General features: G+C 42.7%; 1 protein-coding gene across 1 annotated transcript in view; it reads right to left on the bottom strand.

Moving 5' to 3' along the window:
* LRRC4C (leucine rich repeat containing 4C) overlaps positions 1–23,489 on the bottom strand; it is a 165,255-nt gene that overhangs the window by 43,440 nt on the left and 98,326 nt on the right. The gene's annotated exons all lie outside the window — the stretch shown is intronic.

Raw genomic sequence — 23,489 nt, 5'->3', positions numbered from 1 at the left:
GCAACAAGTTATGGGGTTTTTGGCTGGTTGCGTTGCCAGAGTTTAAAACACTGACTTTAGTTAACACAGAGATGTAGCTGAGCTGAGTATGTTAGTTGGCAGTGTCTTTTGGGATCGGCAAAGGCGTCCGGCAGGGCTTCATCCACTCGCCCTTGTTGTTTAACCCATATCTGGAAATGATTATGGGGAAAATGGGCCTAGATGAATTGGAAATTGGGGTGAAAATAGGTGGAAGAAACATCAACAATCTCCGTTATGTGGATGACACAACTCTACTTGTAGAAGCAGAAGCTCGTCTGAAGCTGCTGATAGGGAAAATTAAAGATGGAGTGAAAACATGGGCCTCTACCAGAATTTTAAAAAGACAGAAATTATGATAACTGTAAAAAATGGCCAAATTCAAATCAATGAGGTTATAGAATACGTGCGAGACTTCATCTTTCTTGCCTCAAAAATTGGCCTCCGTGTAGAATTTACGCCAGGATAGCATTGGGGCGAAGCGCCATGCTAAACATGGAGATATTGGTATAGCAGCTAAACATAGAATAGTGCAAACCACCGTTTTCCCTATAGCCATGTACGGATGTGAAAGCTGGTCTGCAAGGGAAGCTGATAGGAGGTGGATTGATGTGTTTGAGCTGTGGGGCTGGGAAAAAGATGCTGCGTATACCCTGGACGGAGAGTAGAACAAACAGAGAAGTTCTGAATCCTGTAAAACCTGATATATCACTCAGACTCACAGACGACAAGATGACTGGGCTCAGACTCATGGAGGAGAAGATGACTGGCTCTAACTCACGGAGGACAAGATGACCCGGCTCAGACTCCCAGAGGACAAGATAACTGGGCTCAGAGTCACGGAGGACAAGATAACCGGACTCAGACTCACGGAGGACAAGATGACCCGGCTCAGACTCCCAGAGGACAAGATAACTGGGCTCAGAGTCACGGAGGACAAGATGACCGGACTCAGACTCACGGAGGACAAGATGACCAGACTTAGACTCACGGAGGACAAGATGACCGGACTCAGACTCAGACTCAAGGAGGACAAGATGACCTGACTCAAGCTTATGTATTTTGGCCATGTAATGCGAGCAGAGTTGCAAAAAAAATCTATAATGCTTGGACAGATCAGTGGAAAAAGATGACCACAATGGCTGATACTGTCAGAGCTGATACTGGCAGGGATATCACACAACTGAAAGAAGCAGTGCACAACCAAAAAACATGGAGGGGGCTCGCCTCTAGGGTCACCAAGAGTCGTGAATGACTTAAAAGCTAACAACAACAACAACAATTGTGAAAGAAAAAAATGTTGTTTCATGCAAACAAATCCATTCCTACAAGAATATATTCACATGGATCGCAATTTGCTATGAGTGTCTGCAGCAAGCATTTATGAGCTGATCTACAGCATAACATTCACGTCAAAATCAGCACCATTTGGTGTAGATTTTGATACAATTTGTGACAAGAAACTTGGTGTAGAGTTCACCCCCTCCTCTGAAGAGGTGGAATTTGCACCACAAATCCACTGCTAAAATGGACATGCTACGGATTTAAATTCTGCATCGCAGGGCCATTACCGCAGTGGATTTTTCTCCAACAGCTTGCGGATGAATTTTAAAAATCTCATCCACGTTGCTGATAATGTAAATGATGCAGATTTTCTGTGTGGAGAGTCCATATGGAAAGAATGTGGCAAATGGGCCCATGTGGACACAGGCTGAGATATCCCACCCACACACTGCAGAGAAAATCCAGCATAATCGAGCTATCCTTGCAGATTTTAATTTCACTGCATGTCAATATATGCTGAGGATTTTCACAGGGACATCAAAATGAATGGATATTTAAATGAAAAATATGGGGCAAATTAAATGAAAAGAGGTTCTGCAGCAGCTAAAAGCTGTTCAGTTATTAAGGAAATGAACTGAATAATATTCATCAAATACCCACTTTATTAGGGACCCTGTCCCTTTAATGATTGGCACTTCCCTGTATAGAAATCCTCCCCGAAATCACATGACAAGTTTTCTGTGGATCTGTTTCAGTGTGAATCCACATTAGATGGAAAATCCAGAGATCTGAGCGACTTCCAACAAGACCCTGTCATCGGTGCTAGACTAGCCGTGCCAAGATTTCACTGCCAACCTTGTGGGGTTTTCTCGTGTAATAGTGTGGAGGATATACAGAAAAACAACTTGTTAATGAAAGGGGTCAGAGGAGGATGTCAAGAATTGTTCTGATTAATGTTAAGTGAAACGAAACAGTTGAACTCTGCTAACGATCGATTTAGTACTCAAATCTTGAGCTGTTCATCTCAGCCAAATCCACTAAAACAATCTTCTCCTTCTCTCAGTGGTTAGCATTACTGGGCTGTAGTCATAGGTTCAAATCTGACTAAGGACAACATCTGCATGGAGTTTGTATGTGTGGGTTTACTCCTCATAACAATAATTATCTTTAATTATATAGCATATATAATATAGGAGGCAGATATTCGCCTTCGTCAGATTTGAACCTAAGACCCCAGCGCTGCGAGATGGAAGAGGATCTGGATGTGCTACATGATGGTATGGAGCAAATGCTAATCTTTGCAACTGGGTTGTACTCTTTACCTCTTACAGGGACCACAACACATCATTGAAATCCACAATCCAGAGTCCCCAGTGGTTCGTGCAGCATACCCATCATGTAGCGCATCCATGCCTTCCTATTCAAGTACAGTTGTGTTATTTCAATCTAGGATACCAGTAATGAGATATGGCGCTGGATCGGCCTTTTTGACTACAACCCATATATGCGGAATAGCCACTATATTTCAGACTCTGGCTTTTTCATGATTGGCGCTTCCCTATATGGTAATTAGACATATGACCCTGAAGTGCAGTATAAAATCAAGTGCATTTTCAGTGGATCAGCTTCAAGTGTGAATCCACATTTGAATGTCCCCCCAGATATTAAGAAACATTCTGACCAACCAGTGGTTTAGTCAAGTAAATCAACTAACATGTCTGAGCACACAACTTGTCATTCTTTAGTACGGTTGGGATATAATAGCAGATGACCAGTTCCAGCACTATTGCTAAGAGAAACTGAATAAGTTCCATGACCCCCTTTTTACTGCCCCCTATGGGACACATTCATCTGCACCCTCATGTGCATGGAATAAATGCACTTTATATATGCCATAAAGCCGTAGAACAATGCCTAAAAGTGGCTTAGTCGGTCACATAAATACTTAAAGGGATATTCCAACATGCCCTAAATGTCTGACAATTAAGGATACTTACTTATCAAAAAATATTGTGCCCCAATTTCTATAGTGCTTTTAGCTTTGCAGAACCAAAAAGGAATGAGGGAGAGAGCCAGCATACACATATGCCACTTTGCATTATCAATTACTGTACAATGCAATTTGCTACAGTGTAGCTGAGTTTTCAGCAAGTTTTTTAAAATACACCAGGTTCTCCTTGCCAGCTCATTCACTGCTGTTTGCACCCTGTGTCATGTCTGTAAGTTCTGATTTTCAGGTTGTCTTCCTCCTTTTTCTGTTGCTCTTTGTTTGCAATCCACTTTCAGGGAGAGGCCAAGTAGTAAGCCAAACATTCTGCCAGTAGTTCACTGTCTTGCACTTCCTTGCCCTTAATTCACATTCTAAATGGCTCTGTCAACATGGAGGCAATCTGAATGCCCTCTCTGCCCAAGATGATCCATGAATTCAGATACATTCTGGTGAAATGATTAGTAAACCTACTATAATGTGTGTGTGACGTGTGCAGATACAGACACACACTCACACATTGTAACAGCAGGAGAGGCAGAGACTATGGGGAACTTTTTGAGAGTGTCAGCAGATTTGGCAGCCTGTGAGTGCACAGAAGCTGCCTGTGAAGATAGCATTCACCCTGTTGCTATGGAAACATCCCCGTGTCGAAAGAGAGTGGATTGCAGAGAAGCTGGAAGGGAGACCCCTAGTGGCAGCTCCTTCAAATGTGAATTACAGTGGTAAAGCAACACAATTTTCAATGCAAGTATTTTAGAGAATTGGTGGGAGTAACACAAGCTAGGAGATATACAGAAGTTGTCTGAAAAGTAAGTGCACGTTTAAGTGCCTTATGGTTGTTGTACTTGTCAATGGGCCCATGACCTTTAATGCTCAGGGCTCTGGACCTCTCATATTGACTCATCCATTAACATTTTTTTATATACTTTCCCATCAGCAATAAACATCCAAGTACAAAGACAACTTCCTGTTATTCTACAGCGGGCATGCTATAACATGACCATTGTATCATCACAGATGCACAGAGCATTTGCACTTGATAAAAGTTGGAATTCACCTTTAGCGGGAGATTACAAGCCGAGCCGTTGAAGATCATAGCGCTCTATTATTCCACAGGTTTGATCCTAATACATTTTGACTAGACTTCAAACAACTGAGAATTGTTTCAAAGAATCATTGTTGTGTTCAAACCGGCTATCATCAACCTTTGATGTTCTTCTTCATTTTCCATTCATGCACAGACTTGAGCCAGAAGATCGCTTTGGTTATGTGTTGTGAAGTTTCAAGGCGGCAAAGATAATATGGATTTATTTTAGTTCCATTTTTTTGCAAATAACTAGAGGGTATCAGTATAGGGTTAACATATAAAGCAAGTGCAATTTTAAGGGGTTTTCTGCTTTAAAGAGGTTATGTGAGACATAAAAAAGTGGCCAAATGCAGGGGCAACTTCAGTACCTCCGTTTTTTGTTTACTTGACTGCAGTGGTGCTCTAATATCCACGTGATCGCTGCAGTCAATCGATGGCCTCTGTGATGTATGGCACAAGACCACTAAGGCCGGTGATTCGTGAAAGTAATCTAAAACTGGATACAAATAAGTCTAGTAAACAAAGTCTGGGGAGGGGGGGGCACCATAGTGTTGGTGTTGGATAAGGAAAGGATTAAACGACTGAGAGGGTTTTTGGTTTGTTGTTATATCACTGTCTTTGCTTTTAGACACATTTTTGGATGTCGCGGAAAACCCTTTTAACAAATGGCACTGGAAGCCTTGTAGATTTTGATATTAGTGCTTAGGACAGGGATGAGGAATTCAACTTTTGGCCCTTCATTGATCAACATTTATGCTAATGCTCTCTTATTTAATAGAGAGTATTGACAAGAGAACTTCTGAAAAACTAAAGGGGTTCTGTCATTAAAATAAAAATGCTATACTCACCTATTCCTCCCTTGTCAGTCTTCTTACTGGATCTTCTCCTCACCGATCTTCTACCGGTTCCTCTAGTCCCCCAGGTCACCTCACCTCCAGCCGGCCAGATCCTCTTCTTCCCATGACGAAATGTACATTGCCGGCATTCTGCTTCCTGCAGGTCAGTGTATCTGCTCACTAGTGATGTAGCGTTCACTGCCTAGCAGGGAATACCGAATCCTCGGCCGAATTCTTCAGCTTGCAGGTTCGGGGTCTAGTCGCTAGTGTTCATGTATTATGTATAGAGTAAGAGTACTGGGGCAGTGAGTGTGAATAATGCTACTTATGGAAAGTAAAAGGGTTCTCCATTTTTTACTAGGTTCGTTAGATGGATCCTCTGAAAAAATAAGCAGGTTAACCCCTTGAAGGGGTTCTGTCATTAAAAAATAAAAATTTGATACTCACCTATTCCTCCCTGTCAGTCTTCTTACCAGATCTTCTGCTCGCTGATCTTCTCCTGTCTCCTGGAGTCCCAGGTGGGTCACCTCACCTCCAGCTGGTTGATTCCTCTGCTTCCTGTTATGTTACATACATTTACAGTCAGTCTTCTTCCTGCAATGTATGTAGTGACAAGCTATTGCAGAGACTGCTCACGTGTGCTGTCTCTTGAATAGATCAGCATTGCTTCCTAGCCAGTGAAGGCTCCGTCAAAGGGATGTGACCTTCACCGACCTGCAGGAAGAAGAATGCAAGGAATGCAGGCTTTATAATAAGCCGGCTGGCTTGTGGTGAGGTGACCTGGGGAAATGGACAAGATCAGTGAAGAGAAAATGCATTAAGGAGTCTGCTTGGGAAAGAATACGTGAGTATAGAATTTTTTTTCTCCTTTTAATGACAAAACCGCTTTAAGGACCCGCCCTGTTTTGGCCATAATGATGCAAAAATTTGGGGGGAATCTTCATATCGACTTTTCAAAAGCCATAACTTTTACATTTCTCTATCTCCATGGCCATATGAGGGCTTGTTTTTTGTGTGACAGATTGTAGTTTTTTGGGGGTACAATTTTTGGGTACATATAATCTATTGTAAAACCTTTAATTTTTTTTTTTTAGGGCAAAGAAAGAAAACACATATTCTGGCATTGTTTTTTACAACATTAATTATACAGCAGAATAACATGATAATTTTTTTTCTGCGGACTGGAATGATTACAATACCAAAATAATTATTTTTTTTAGGTTTTTTTCACCTTTGCATAATAAAAATCCTTTTTTTGGAAATTATTATTATTTTTACATTGTTGCATTAAAAGTCCTATAACTTTTTTATTTTTCCATGCACAGAGCTCTGTGAGGGCTTATTCTTTTGCATGACAACCTGTAGGTTTTTATGGTTCTATTTTGGACTACATATAGCTTTTTTGATCACTTTTATTGCATTGTTTGGGAGGGAAAATTATTAAAAATAAGCATTTTACTTGAGTTTTTTAGTCTTTTTGCCTTGCGGGATAAATAGAGTGTTCAATTTGTCGTAGAGTTCGTTAGAAATATGTGGGATTTTTTTTATGCAATTATGCAAAAGCAAGCATAAAAGGTTCTGTTTTTTCCCCCTATTTTTTTTACATTTTTATGTCTCTGTGGGGGACTTGAACCACCAAAGCTCTGTAAACTGTCTAGTCTAACACTTTATACCACCCATTTGTTAGTTCAGTTTGTACTAAAAATTCTGCAAAAATTTTAGCACATTTTAGCACATTTAGACCATGCATTATTTTTATAGATGAGCAAGTATACTCGCTAAAGGCAATTACTCGAGCGAGCATTGCCCTTAGCGAGTATCTCCCCGCTCGAGACTGCGGGCACGGAGCTGCGGAGGAGAGCGGGTCGGAACGGAGGGGAGATCTCTCTCTCCCTCTCTCCCCCCCGCTCCCTCCTGCTGACTGCCGCTACTCACCGCTCCCCCGCGCCGGCACCCGAACCTGCAGTCTCGTGCGGGGGAGATACTCGCTAAAGGCAATGCTCGCTCGAGCAATTGCCTTTAGCGAGTATACTCGCTCATCTCTAGTTATTTTCATAAAGCTATGCCGCTTTGCTGAACGAGTCTTAAAAAGTGACTGAAGGTGTCTAAAAACATATGATAATTATGATGTGAGCCATATAAGACAATGTACTGGCAAAATTTGCCCCCTAAAAGTGGTGAACGTTCAATAATAAATTTGCCCCTGTGTGTGCCATTGTATGGTGCCTCCATATGGTACTGTACTGCAGAGATAGAGCAAGTTCCCATGCGCTTCCATGGGTGATGTCTCATAATATAGCGGTAACATAGAGCAATAACATGGGTATGAGCTCTAACAATATATTTTTAATATCCTTTAAAGAACCGCTAACTTTTCAGACAACTTCTGCTCATCTACTAGTTTGTGTTAGTCTCATCATTTCTGTAATAGCCTTGCATTATAAATGTTATTGTTTTACCACTGTAAATCACCTTTAAAGTGGCTGCCACTAGGGGTCTCCCTTCTAGCTTCTCTGCAAACCAATATTTGTTGTTAGGTACAAAGCTTCCTTAGTAACTAAGACACAGTAGTATTTCCATAGCAACTAGGGGAGGGGCTATCTTCACAGGCGCTCCCTTGCACTCACAAGCTGCAGGCTGACAGATCTACAGACACTGTGATAAGGATTTCCATAGTTTCTGACTCTCCTGCTTTTACAGCACGTGAATGTTGCACACACATCACACACACATTATAGTTAGAGATGAGCGAACATACTCGGTAAGGGCGATTTCGCAATCGAGCACCGCTATTTTCGAGTACTTCACTACTCGGGTGAAAAGTACTCGGGGGCGCTGTGGGTGAGCGGGGGGTTGCAGCGGGGAGTGGGGGGGAGAGGGAGAGAGAGAGGGCTCCCCCTGTTCCCCGCTGCTACCCCCCACTCCCCTCTGCAACCCCCCGCCCTACAGCGCACCCGAGTACTTTTCACCCAAGTAGTGAAGTACTCGAAAATCGCGGTGCTCGATTGCGAAATCGCCCTTACCGAGTACGTTCGCTCATCTCTAATTATAGTGGGTTTGCTAACCAATTCCTCATAATGTCTTCAAATACCCAATCATCCTCTCTTCCGAATGGACCAGAAACAGTGCAATGCAGCATGGGAAGGGCAAGGAAATCAGTACAGTGAACTGCTGGCAGAATGCTGGGCTTGCTACATGCTTCCTCCCTGAAAGTGGATTGCAAACAGCAGAGCAACAGAAAAATTAGGAAAACCACCTGAAAATCAGAACTTACAGACATGACATAGGGTGCAAGCAGCAGCAAATGAGGGTAAGGGGAATGTGGGGTATTTTAGAAAATGTGTTGAAAACTCAGGTATACTGTAAGCAGACAAGATTGATAGCAGGTTTTTGTACGTCCTCTTAGCTTCCAGAATATTTTTGCGCTACAGGACATTTAAAAATGTAAATTAGTGCTTCCAATTGTCAAACTGAGAAGAGACGAAGCAATAGGTTAACAAGACAGGGACAAGGAATTTTTCAAAACAGATGGAACATCAGTTATACAAAATGAGATCCGCTTCTGCTCTTGCATTTGAATGCCATTAAAGCATTAGTGAACCTCCTGACAATGTTATTCAGAAGTTCTAATTGGAGTAGACTGAGGATGTGTCAATGTAGAATAGTTACTGTGACGTATCGAAGTTTAAGTGTCAACTATCTACAGCATGCCGCTGAGGAAGATTAAACCAAATTTCTCCCTTACGCCCGAGATGGTGTTCATTTGGAGACCTTCCCTGGCTTTTCACCCTCTTAAGGATAAGCTGAGAGCATTTCTTATGGACGCTGCTAAGGCATTGATACCTCTACACTGGTAACGCGAGGCACCCCCTTCTTTGTCACAGTGGAAGGAGAGAGTCGACATGACCTTCAATCTGGAGGAGTTATCCAGCTGGCACAGAAATACCCATGATAAATTCCTCGGAATCTGGTCTCCTTGGCGCGAGTTGAGACTCACGGAAATTTTCTAACTCTGATTTAGGTGTTGCACGTATCCCTCCTCGCCCTTATCACCCCATCCCCCCACCCACCCCTATCTTCCAACCCTTTCCCTACCCTGCCACATACCTCCCTATTCCCTGTCTTTGTCCTTTTCTTACTTAAGTTATGTCTTTGGCGACTTGAAGGATATCCCATATCCTATGTCCCTTTTCTCCTTTTTTTTTTTTTTTTAGCGTTATGTGATGATTGAATTTTTCCATCTCATCACCCTGCTATGACTTGATGTACAATGATTTCAATCTATGTACCATTAATGAGGTAATTAGTTTGTCAATACCATATATCTACTTGTCACAAATCGCTTGTACCCTGTAATATCGAAAAATGATAATAAAAATCTGATTTGAAAAAAAATAAATAAATAAAAAAAAAATATATATATATATATATATATCTACAGCATGCATCAAAATACAATGTTTAAAACATTAATATTGCTATTATTATTACAATCCATTGTTTATACTATTATAGTGTCACATTCATTGTGTCCTGATGGTGAAACCAAACTTCAGCCAAAGTGATGGAGGGCAGAGACAGACTGAACAATGTGCAAATCACAGGAGCTAACAGGGAAACAGACATGCAAAACAATACCAGAGACAGGTTTATATATGGAAGGGGAAACTGGGATCTTTCCCTAGATCTGCCCTAACTGGACTAAACAGAGGTGTGGAGTACCTGCCCTGAAAAGGGCAACTCCACAGCTGAACCTTAACTGGATTCCTTAAATGTCCCTAGGTGTAATATAGGAGAGTAGGAATGAAGAACGACTGGGCAGAAATAGTAGAACAAAGCCACAGGGCAAACAGTGCCAAAGGGAAAAGACAAAAAGAGTAGCCAAAAAAAAAGTCTGAGGTCAGTGTCCATGAGAGAATATAGACAGTCCCAGAGGGAGGAGCAGAAAGTCACAGTCAGAAGTTCAAAGTCCAAAAAGTCATGCACTGAAAGTCAAAAACAAATAAGCTCAAAACCCCCCAAAATCTAAACAGGACCAGGATACAAAGGTATTACTGGCGTCCTCTGCACAACAGCACTTGAATAATAACCCTAAAAGAGATACCAATAGGCTGAATGCAACAATTGACAGTTCAGCCAGCCTATCAGTACAATAACCGAAGGGAGATGCATCCAATGCCAAATGATACTGTGCATGCACCGGCAGACGCATCATGGGGTCTGGCACACTGGACTCACGTATGCACTGTAAGCTGGTCGGCGCTAGCAGCACTGTGACAAATAGAATATGGAAGAAAAAATCGTTAAATTTGTTGACACTTTATCCAAGGCCTTTCCCTTAAAAGCAAAAAAAAAAGAACAAATAGATGAAGACAGCACTCACAAAGTCAAAGCAAAAAAGATGAATGCGTTGTCAGACTAAGCCCACCCGAAGACACGCACTTCCAAGTGCTCGGAGGGGTGCTGCTCCTTTGAATTTTTTGTTCGCAGAATCTTGGGAAAATTAGTCCTTTTGTGGAGAATATCACCATATCTTTGCCTCTCATGTGTGAGCCTTCCAAACATGCTTTTAGCTGCTGCAAAATTACTATAATTATACCACAGAAGTGAAGAGATTCAGAACCTCCTACAATCTCACAGATTTGTTGCTTTGAAGAATTGGCTGGTTGATACGCTCATACCAGAGGTAAGTTTTTGTTAACTTGGCAACCCTGGCTAGTAGTGATGGGTAAACTTTCCAAAAGTACGGTTCAGCCAATTCTCCAAATTAAGGCAAAAGTTTGGTTTGGTCCGAATTAATTCAGTCCGCACAGAAGAGGAACTTCATTGATACTACTAAAACTGGTGTATAACATAGTCTAAGAACCACAAAAGCCCTGTATAACACTGTATTCTAGGAGTGTATCTAAGTATTTTTGAGATATGTTTAAGGCAAAAATAATGAAGAAAAAGAAAAAAAGGAAAAGGAAGACAAAAGAGAAGAAAAACAAGAAAAGAAAGAGGAAGACAAAAGAGGAAAACTAAAAGAAAGAGGACGAAGAAGAAGAAAAAGTCATTTTAGTGGGTACAACCGAGATGAACCGCCCGAGGTTCAGATTCACACCGAATCGAACTTTTAGCAAAGTTCAACCCAAAGCAGGGTTCAAGAGTTTCAGTTTGTGCAGCACTAATGGTTAGATTTTGCAAAAACTCTTTAATTAGGAGATATGCCTAGCTATTATCCTCGCACTCTCCTTCTCCAGTAACATATATAAAGGTTTCCATCATGTCCCTCCTCTTCCTTCTCACCTCCTGTAACATGTATAAAGGTTTCCATCATGTCCTCTTCTCCCTTCTCTCCTCCTGTAACATGTATAAAGGTTTCCATCATGTCCCCCCTTTCCCTTCTCTCCTCCTGTAACATATATAAAAGTTTCCATCATGTCCCCCCTCACCCTTCTCTCCTCATACCTATAGAGGTGAAAGCCCTCACTGACTGACTGACTCACCACTACTTCTCTAACTTCCCGGTGTCGTACAAACTTGAAATTCGGCACAACCATTCCTCAGATCCTAAATAGGAAAAGTAAAAGGGTCACAACTTGATTATTCAATTCTAAGTGCAAAAGTAAGTGACCCCCTATGTTATGTAACTTTCTGGTGTCGTACAAGCGTGAAATTTGGCGCAACAATTCTTCTTTAGGTTCTAAATAGGAAAAGAAAAGGGATGGCAACTTGATTATTCAATTCTAAATGCAAAAGTAAGTGACTCCTATGTTATGTAACTTCCGGGGTCATACAAATGTAAAAAAATTGCCACAACCAATCTTTAGGTCCTAAATAGGAAAAGTAAAGGGATCACAACTTGATTCAATTCTAAGTGCAAAACTAAGTGCACCCCTATGCTAGCTAATCTAATTCTCTAACTTCCCTGTGTCATACAAACTTATCTACCGTCCCTCTATGTGTATATACTGAGGAGAATCTAACGCGCCTCTATGTGCATATACTGAGGAGAATCTACCTCACCTCTTTGTGTATTTACTGAATAGAATCTAATGCTCTTCTAGGTGTATATACTAAGAAGAATCTAAATGACCTCTATGTGTATATACTGAGGAGAATCTAACCGACCTCTGTGTGCACTGGCGTAACTATAGGGAGTGTGGTTGCACCTGGGCTCAGGAGCCTTAGGGGGCCCATAAGACCTCTCTTCTCCACACAGGGAGCTCAGTACTATGAATAAAGCATAATAGCTGGGGGCCCTGTTACAGGCTTTGCATAGGGGGGCCAGGAGCTTCAAGTTATGGTTCTGCGTTAAGGGGTTAAGAGAAGTTGGGGTGCCCCAAGCTGAACTTTTGCCCCTGGGGCCCATGAGCCTTTAGCTACGCCCCTGTCTGTATATACTGAGAACAATCTAACTCACCTCTATGTGCATATACTGAGGAGAATCTACCTCACCTCTAAGTTTATATACGGAGAACAATCTAACTGACCTCTATGTGTATATACTGAGGAGAATCTACCTCACCTCTGTGTGTACATACTGAATAGAATATAACTGACCTCTATGTCTATATACTGAAGAGAATATAACTGACTTCTGTGTGCATATACTGAAAGGCTGTAAAGAACATAAGGAAGCAGCCATGGACTGCAGAGATGGAGCATGCGTTTAAGGTTAAGAAGAGACTGCAACCTCTAGTCTGGAGTTAAATTTGAATAAAAAGGGGCATTACCTTTAATGATAAAACGTGAGGAGAGTGGGAGGGGTTCTGCAGAGGGACATCGGTACATCCAGTCAGAGGAGAATCTAACGCTCCTCTACATGTATACATATTTTATTCCTCGGTTCCTCTGCAGTAACCACGACTTCATAAGATTTTCCGTGTGAACAACAGGTAAACAGCTAGTCTACATACATAAAGGTTTCCATCATGTCCCCCTCTCCCTTCTGTAACATATCTAAATGTTTCCATCCTCCAGGCTATACAAAGTAAGTTTTTTACGTTTTTCCTGATACATTTTGTTCTTAAGACTTCCCACCATTTCTGTAGCCCGTCTTTGGACTCCTTCTATTTTATTATGTCTTTCTGTAGGTAAGGTCTCAAGAATTAAACACAGTATTCCCAATGTGGTTTCATCAGGGCTGTATACAGCAGGATCACAATCTCCCTCTTTCTACTGGTGAACCTCTAGCTATGCAGCTCAGCATCCTACTTGCTGTCTTTGCTGCCTAACCAAACAACACTGCATGTCATTTGACCGTGGAGCTCCGGCCTCATTGTGTAGACTATAAGCTGATAGATTATGCAGACAGAATTAGGTATATTTTGTCTGGTGAGGCTTTACATTTGCACAGATATCACTCTGCTTAATACTTGTAATGGTTCTTCCTTAAAATGTGCTTAATAATCTTTTAAGCGTCTTACCCTCCTTACATAAACAGTCTGCTGCACAGAAACAAACCGCTGCTTTTCAGCATCTTGTTAGTGGCTTGCTGATATCAGTTTCACGAAGGAAAAGCATTCAAGTCTTATAATCAGGGGTTGGCAACGTGACAATTAATGGCACAGGTAGCATTTACCTTGTTTGCACTTTCTAAGCATTTCTATCAATATAGCAACTATCTGGCTCTATGAAACCTGGATGGAGGGGGGATTAGAGCCGCCATGTAGTCCAGGCATTAAAGGCATTCGCTCACCAATAACACTTTTCACTTATCCAGAAGACAGGCGAGAAATATTCGATCATTGGGGGTCTGGCCTGCTGGGAAATACAGAGAACACAAGAATAGTGCCCCCCAAACCCCATGGGTGAATGGAGTCAAGGTGCACATGCATGAGCACTGCTACATTGATTTCTATAGACTCGGGGATAGTGAGGAGCAAACTTTTAAAAAGTCTGATTCAGCCAGTTCACCGAATTTTAGCAAAAAGTTTGGCCGAGTCTGAATTAGCTTGAACTGAACCCAAACTTCACCAATTCCCCTAAAACTAGTGTGTATTATTGTCTAAGAGCCATGAAAGAAGGAAGAAGCAGAAGGAGAAGAAGATGAAGAAGGGGGAGAAGAAGGAGAAAAAAACAAAGAAGGCGAAGGAGAAAAAAAGAAGGAGATGAATAAGAGGAAGGAGCAGGAGAACAAGGAGGAAAGGGAGAAGAAGGGAAGGGAAAAAAGAATACTGAAACACTGCAGCACATGCTATAAGTGACCCAACAGTCACAAGAGTAATTTATTAGTTTAAACCCCACCCTTTCCAGTATTTTATATACATATATATATATATATATATATATATATATATATATATATATATATATATATATATATACATATATATACATATATATATATATATATATATATATATATATATATATATATATATATATATATATATACCAATATCAATAAACCAATCACAACCATTCAGTGATGTCATTCACTGAATTGCTGTGAATGATCGAGCGCTGGCTGTGATTGGCCGGCGCTCGATCCAATCACAGTGCTTAGTTGCACAGCACTGACGGCAGGGGGAATTGAAAACCGAGCCAGAGAGATGACAGCAGGGAGAAGTCTGAAGCAGCTTGCCGCACCGCCAGGGAGAGCATCGCGCCGGGTACACAGATGCCGGCTGAGAGGTTGCAGTTTTATTTTTTTTACCTCACTCGAGTATAAGCCAAGGGGGGCTTTTTCAGCACATTTTTTTGTGCTTGAAAACTCAGCTTATACTCGAGTATATACGGTAATCTGCACAATGAATGTAGTCAGAAAAAAAAGAAAGAAATGCGCTCTTTGGTCATCCTGTCTCCAGAATTAAAAGCGATCAAAAAGTCATATGCATTCCAAACTGCAGGACGTCCTGCATAAAATGAGCCTCCACACACGACTATGATGACGGAAAAAGAAAAAAAGCTATTGTGCGCAGAAGATGGCGGCAAAAAAAAAATTTTTTAAACGAAATATCTATGAAAGAAATAAAGGAAGTACAGCAAAAAAGAAAACAATATAAGTTTAGGATTATAGTAATCGCATTGACCAATAGAATAAAGTTATCGGGTCATTTTTGTTGCAGTTTGTACAGCGTAGAAACAAGATGCATCGAAAGATGGCGGAATTTCATTTTTTTTTCAAATTCATACTTCAATGGATAAATGGAGTTACGATTTTTTTAAAGCGGGGAGAAAAAAATGCTTGGTCACTAAGGGGTTAAGGGTGTAAAGTATACATGTACTATATATGCACTATTTTACATGTACATAAAGTTATACACCGGGGCAGAGGTGTAACTTGAAGCTCCTGGGCCCCGATGCAAAACTTGTAACAGGGCCCCCAACTATAATGCATTACTCATAGTACTGGGCTCCCTATATGGAGAAGAGAGGCCTTATGGGCCCCCTATGGCTCCTGGGCCCGGGTGCAACCGCATCCCCTGCATCCCCTGCATCCCCTGCACCGGGGCGCACAGTGGCCCTTGCAATGCAGAGGGCCTGAATTTTATTCTGGCCTGGGACAACATCTGCATGGAGTTTGTATGTTCTCCCTGTGATTGTGCGGATTTCCTCTGGATACTCTAGTTTTCTAAGGACCTGTACTCAACACTATGGCACTAAATTCCGTCGAAATACAGGACGGACCCCATTATAGTCAATGGGGTGCATTCACTTCTGTTATGAAACAGATCCATTAGGCCAGTGGGTTTTCTTGCTCCCACAATTTTTCAGGAAAACGGGACCATTTAGCGCCAATTAGAGATGAGCGAGCATACTCACTAAGGGCAATTGCTCGATCGAGCATTGCCCTTAGTGAGTACCTGCCTGCTCGGGAGCAAAGATTCGGCTGCCGGCGGCAGGCGGGGGAGTGTGGGGAGGAACGGAGGGGAGATCTCTTTCTCCCTCCCCCCCCCCCCCGCTCTCCCCTGCTCATGGCCGCAACTCACCTGTCACCCGCGCCGGCAGCCGAACCTTCTCTGCTGAGCGGGGAAATACTCACTAAGGACAATGCTCGATCGAGCAATTGTCCTTAGCGAGTATGCTCGCTCATCTCCAGCGCTGATGTGAACGAGCCCTAATAAGTGAATCTAAAGTGTTAACAACCATTGAGACATGGCCCATTTAAGTGATGATAATTAGTCTGTGTACATTGCATATCGGCCTGAGATGGAGCCGCATGCCGAGTTTTGCAGCAGAACGGCAACTTCTTCTAGACGCTGGATTGTTTTTCACAAAGAGTGTAAATGAGGGAAATAAATGAATCCACACATAAATGCATTAGCTCGCACATAAACAGGCACCTGCACAGCGCAATTTGTGTTTTGGCTTGAACCTCAGCAACTACATTAGGCACAATTAGTCATATTCGACTCCTCCCGATCCCGCAATAGAAATCCTTTTTAGGCAGTTACAGAATATATTGCAGCTCTTCTGTCCGACCGACTCCCAGCTGCATCAGAGCCAGAAGGGGGAAACAGCGTCTCAAGTATACAATGTATCGCTGTCCAAAAAAGGGGATCTGACTATTCTGCGCAGTCTTCTGTACACAGCTTGCCAGCATCTGAATCCCCATTTGCAAGGTGTTTAATTAGTGACAGAACTTTTTAGTTTATTTTATTTTCATTTTTTCCTCCCGCTTTTAAAAAATTGTAACTCCTTTCTTTAAGTAGAGAGAAATGGGAAAAAAAAAATTCCACCATCTTTCGTTGCGTCTTGTTTCCACGGCACAGAAACTGCAACAACAATGACCTGATAACGTTGTTCTATGGCTCAGTACGATTACTACCATCCCGAACTTATATAGTTCTTGCTTTTGCTGGACTACTTGTATTTTTTTTCAAAGATATTTAATTTTTTTTCAATTATTTTCTGGCGCCATCTTCTGCGCACAATAGCTTTTTTATTTTTCTATTGACGTAGTTGTGCGAGGGCTCATTTTTTGGGGGACGTTCTGCAGTTTGCATTGGTACCATTTTGGAATACATACAATGTTTTGATCGCTTTTTATAGCATTTTTTTCTTGGAGACAGGGTGACCAAAAAAGTGCATTTCTGGCGTTCTTTATTTTATTTACTGACGATGTTCATCGTGCGCGGTAAATAATGCGCCATTTTGACTAGTTAGTTCAGACTTTTATAGATGCAGCGATACCAAATATGTATTTAAACTTTTATTACTTTTTTTTTGCAATTAGCAAAACTTTATTGATCTTGTTTTTCCTTTTTTTTTTTTTAGTCCCCCTAGAGGACCACAACTTGTGATGCTGAGGATAGGTCATCACTAATAAAGGACCAGAATACCACTTTCACCCCAGTTTGATACAACCAGAAATGCTGCCTTTGAGGTCCAATTTATAGGACAATCTGATAGAAATGAAATATTTGGGGCTTTCACTCAGCTCTACACAGATCCTCAATGGTATATAAATCTGTACTTCTTTGCCATTATATTTTCCGGATCCCACCTTTAACTTGTACTGTGTTTTCTTCATGCACATTTAAGGGGTCCTCTAGTTGTAAACTATTGATGGCCTTTCCACAGAATAAGTCATCAGAGGCCAATGGTGCCGCTGATATTCAAGATAAGCAAAGAATCAGACACAGCCCATCCGGTTCCATGATGAACATGTATGTCATGGGAGGGAAGGGGTTCCCGCAAAATGCTGTACATGTACTGGATGGCATATGGATAGCAGGGGGCTCAAGAGCTGAGCCTGTGCCATCTGTAGCGGGTCTCCCAACAACAGCAGGAATCGCAGAAAACACTAATTCCACCCCTTAACCCCTTACTTACAACAATCAATATTGACTGCAGCACATACAAGGCTGACAAAGGAAGGGAGTTCCCTCTGTGATGTCATTGGACCTGGACAACCCAATGCCAGTCAATGGACTCCGAATCTGCCATGGCTTCTAATGTAAAAGAATGAAAATGTACAAAAGTACTGCAGTGTATTACTAAAAAAAATTTAAAATCCTTTTTGTGCACTTTTTAGAGAAAAAGGTTAAAAGATACACGTTTGGTATTGCTACATCAGTACTGACTAGAGATGAGCGAACGTACTCGGTAAGGCTGATTTCGCAGTCGAGCACCGCGATTTTCGAGTACTTCACTACTCGGGTGAAAAGATTCGCGGGTCGCCGGGGGGGCGGGGCGTGGTGTGGCGGAGCGGGGGGTAGCAGCGCGGAACAGGTGGGAGCTCTCTCTCTCTCCCTCTCCCCCCCACTCCCCTTTGTAACCCCCGCTCACCCACAACGCCCCCCGAATCTTTTCAACCGAGTAGTGAAGTACTCGAAAATCGCGGTGCTCGATTGCGAAATCGGCCTTACCGAGTACGTTCGCTCATCTCTAGTACTGACCCATACAATAAATGGATATACGTTTTCACATGGCAAATACTATAAAAGTGACTAAAATGCTTTTTTTTTTTTTTTTATTTCGCTTCCCAAAAATGCACAATAAAAGTGATCAAAAAGTTGTGGCACCGATAAAAATTACAGCTTGTCACACAAAAAAACAAGCTCTCCCAGAGCTCCGTCCATGGAAAAAGAAAAATGTTTTTTGAATGCAGCATTGCAAAAAACGAATTGTCTTCCAAAAAAAAAGGTTTTAATTGCGTAAAAACTGAAACATCTAAAAAATTATACAGAATTGCGGTATTATTGTAAATGTACCAAACCACAGAAAAAGTTATACTATTTATACCACATGCAGAACATCATAAAAAATGGCAGAATTGATATGTTCTTCCACCCATCCATACACACAGACTACCCCCAGAAAAATAAACGTTATACAATGTGGCCCAACATTGGAGGGTAACAGGCTGAACTGGATGGACAGGTGTCATTTTTCGGTCTTACATACTATATCACTATGCAATATATAAAATGGTACCAATAAAAGAAAAATTATCCCCAAATATTGTCACATCCTTAAAGTGACCCTCCAGGTCTGGAGAAACAAAGATGGCCACATCGATTCTCTGACACTATGCATCATTAGTATGAGGCACTACATGTGGCTTTGATTGATCAGTGCTGTCCGTGTGATCAGTACTGGCCAATCAGAGCAGCATGTAGTGTCTTAGACTACCGATGTATATTAATGCACATTGTGCATCAGGCAGTTGAAGCCATTTTTCAAACAAGACTGCGTTCTTTAAGGAGTTAAAATCCAATCTTCCTTGGTTTCCCATGCGGGCAGCTTTTATACACATTAGATCTAACAATCTAGTTAATTTTAACAGTTTAACCCAGAACCAGGAGGCCCAGGATGAACATAGTGGTCCCATCTTACAGTACATTGTACCTTGTCTGACATGTAGGGCTATATATGTATGAATGGAGTAATCAGTCATTATAAACTAACATTCATCTATAATCAGTAATACCTGCAACCGTTTAAGGTGATCATCATCCTACACCGTGCCCAGTACGCCCCGGGGCAGAGCAGCGCTGAGTAATTAACATTTGCTGTCTATATATTAGTCGCTGATTTCAGGAGGGATTCCTCTCACTTATTAATGTGCCATAAACCCTCCAGCCATAGACCCAGAGCTGTATTTACAGCTCACGCGGCCCTGGGCACTGCGCCTGAATACGCCCCCATTAAAGGCTGGAGGTCAATAACGCCACCATACCGTGACTGTTAACACTGCCATATCATGATTAAATATTACCACCGTCCTGGGACTAAATAAAGCAAAACTACTTGTTCCAAATAGCACAAAAGCAAACACATAAATGGATCAGAGTGATAGAAAGCCCTAACCCTAGTGTGAACAGAGCCTAACTGTGGTACCTCTGTGGCCCTGACAAGTAACTGAGGTCCCTCTGTGCCCCTAACAAGTAACTGTGGTCCCTCTGTGCCCCCGACAAGTAACAGGCATTCTTCTGTGTCCCTGACAAGCAATAGTGGTCCCTCTGTGTCCTTGTCAAGTAACAGTGGTCCCTTTGTAGCCCTGACAATTAATAGTGGTCCCCCTGTGCCCCTGACAAGTTACAGTGGTCCCTATGTGCCTCTGACAAGTAACTGTGTTCCCTCTGTGCCCCTGACAAGTAACTGTGGTCCTTCTGTGCCCCTGACAAGTAACAGTGGCCCCTCTGTGCCCTTAACAAGTAACAGTGGTCCCTCTGTGCCCCTGACAAGTAATAGTGGTCCTTTTGTGGCCCTAACAGGTAACAGTGGTCCCTCTGTTCCCCTGACAAGTAACAGGGTCCCCTCTGTGTCCTTGACAAGTAACAGTGGTCCCTTTGTAGCCCTGACAATTAATAGTGGTCCCTCTGTGCCCCTGACACGTAATAGTGGTTCCTCTGTGCCCCTGACAAGCAACTATAGTCCCTCTGTGCCCCTGACAAGCTATTGTGGTCCCTATGTGCCCCTGACAAGCAACCATGGTCCCTCTGGGCCCCTGACAAGCATCTGTGGTCTCTCTGTGCCCCTGATAACTAACAGTGGCCCCTCTGTGCCCCTGACAAGTAACAGTGGTCCCTCTGTGCCCCTAACAAGTAACAGTGGTCCCTCTGTGTCTCTGATAAGTAACAGTGGCCCCTCTGTGCCCCTGACAAGTAACAGTGGTCCCTCTGTGCCCGACAAGCAAATGTGGTCCTTCTGTGCCTCTGACAAGTAACAGTGGTCCCTCTGTGCTCCTCACAAGTAAATGTGGTCCTTCTGTGCCACTGACAAGAAACTGTGGTCCCTCTATGCTCCTGACAAGTAACTGTGGTCCCTCTGTGCCACTGACAAGTAACTGTGGTCCCTCTGTGCCCCTGACAAGTAACTGTGGTCCCCCTGTGCCCCTGACAAGTAACTGTGGTCCTGCTGTGCCCCTGACAAGTAACTGTGGTCCCTCTGTGCCCCCAATAAGTAACTGTGGTCCCTATGTATCCCTGGCAAGTAACTGTGGTCCCTCTGTGCCTCTGACAAGTAACAGTGGCCCCTCTGTGCCTCTGACAAGTAACTGTGGTCCCTCTGTGCCCCTAACAAGTAACTGTGGTCCCTCTGTTCCCCTTGACAAGTAACAGTGGTCCCTCTGTGCCCCTGACCATTGACATGTAACAGTGGTCCCTCTATGCCCCTGACAAGTAACAGTGGTCCCTCTGTTCCCCTTGACATGTAACAGTGGTCCCTCTATGCTCCTACCCCATCCACAAGTAACTGTGGATCTTCTATGCTCCTAACCGTTTCCGCAAGTGATGGTGGTCCCTGACATCCTCCCCAAATAACGGCCCCTCTGTGCCCTTGATCCACCCCCAAGTAAGGGACAGTTCATTCAGCTTAATTTAAAACACAGTGTGACCCCATTTGTGGGTTCTGTGTCAGCTGCAAAAAACAGTGTTGTGATGGAAGCCCCGAAGGAACGGAGCCATTCACATGTACTGGTTCACCACTTTGATGTCCGTTTCACAGGTTTTCTGTTAGTTTCTGCTTTATTTGGAGTGTAGAATAACATAATCGACTGCGCTATTCTGCACTCCGAATACAATGGAAATGAACTGAAACCTTGTAAAATTGACACCAATTGATACAATACAAGTGAATGGCTCCGTTCCTTCTGCTCAGGGCTTCAGCTGTTCTTTTTGCAGCTGTCAACTGTCACACAACCCCCCAAACGCAATCACGCAGCGTATGTAAACGCTCCCTAACAATGGACCCTCTGTGTCCCTGGCCTGAGCCCCTCTCCCAATAATGGTGGCCCCCTTGTTTACTCTGCTTTTATATTTTTGGTCCAATTTTTTTTAACCCTCTCCCCACCAAACTTCATAGTAAAACTACGTTGGGTGGAGGAGCACATCATCCTGGTACCTTATCATTCTAATGGGTGCTTGTGATCAGTTTGGCGCTGCTGCAGGGACACGCAGCAGTGTGTGCACAGGGATTCCACCTCCCCTTTCTGCTACTCCTGCACTGCCTGAGTATCAGAGGAACCAAGAAGGAGAGGTTAGGGGAGGAGAATCCAATGTGCACACACTGCCATCCGTGCGACCCTGCTGTAGCACCGAGCTGATCAAAGCACATTCTGCTGGTAGTTTTACTAAGAAGTCCAACGGCAAAAAAGTTTTTTTATTTTTTTCAACTAGCTGGCCTAGTACCGCCCCCTTAAAGGAGCCGCCTTAGGTACTGGACCTCCAGTGCCTAGGAGTAAATATGGCCATCCATAGACCCAGATGATAGAGCTGCACAAACAACACGACTGTTGCATTATTAAAATAACTCAGATTTCTTCTCATTGCATCAAAAAAAATGTCAGAAATTCAGCTACCAGTATATCTATTACTGGAGGAGCGGCTGACAACCAATATGACCATATACAGTACTGTGCAAAAGTTTTGGGCAGGTGTGGAAGTAAAAATGCCTTCAAAAATAGAAGGTGTCTGATTAGCTCCAAATTTATTCTGCAGCTGGACAACAACCCCCAACATCCAGCCAATGTCATTAAGAACTATCTTTAGCATAATAAAGAACAGGGGGTCCTGGAAGTGCTGATATGTCTTTTCTCCACAAAGCCAGGAACTTATTATCATCCAGTCTCTCTGGGATATCATGCAGATACAGAAGGATTGGAGCGAGCCGACATCCACAGAAGATCTGTGCTTAGTTTTCTACAAGATGTCTGGAACAAACTCCCTCCTGAGTTCCCTCAAAAACTGTGTGCAAGTGTGCCTAGAAGAATTAAGACTGAATTTTTAAGAATTTTTCCTACACCTGCCTAAAACATTTGCACAGTTCTGTATATGCTCTATATGCGCTGCGGCCATGCAAACACACACGTAGTAAATGCGGCTAATAAAGATCATTTCAATAAGAATTCTGCTGCTTTGTCCGCAGCAAACTGAAGACACACATAATCCCTACAACATAAAAATAAGTGCAGAGCGTAGTTGCTCATGAAGAAGGTAAAATTTTTTTTTTTACTTTTCAAACTCTGCACTACTCCATGTGAGATTGAAAAAAAAGCGTAAAGATAGGCCCTGTGTCTCTACACCCCTTCTGGGTGCTCTCCTAAAGATGAGACAACAACCATCCCGACCCACATCCCAGGCCTCTCACCAGCCAAGCCAGAAACCTACTGCACACTGATGAGGGGCAAACCCCCCGAAACAGCTGTCTGTGTATGGATTCTGGCTTGGTTTCCTATTCCCAATCATTGTGTTAAAGACTTGTTTAAAGAGTCGTACATTGATTTGAAAGAATGCTGCTTCCAGTAGGTGGCGCTGCAGAGGCATTGTTCCATCTTCCCTACTTGCATTCCTCAAAGGAGTGGCCTCAAATCAGGAATACATGGATGCTTTCTTCCCGA

This window comes from Eleutherodactylus coqui, chromosome 11 (genome assembly GCF_035609145.1).
Source record: "Eleutherodactylus coqui strain aEleCoq1 chromosome 11, aEleCoq1.hap1, whole genome shotgun sequence".
Classification (NCBI taxonomy): Eukaryota; Metazoa; Chordata; class Amphibia; order Anura; family Eleutherodactylidae; genus Eleutherodactylus; species Eleutherodactylus coqui.
This window is presented reverse-complemented; position numbering and strand designations above follow the sequence as displayed.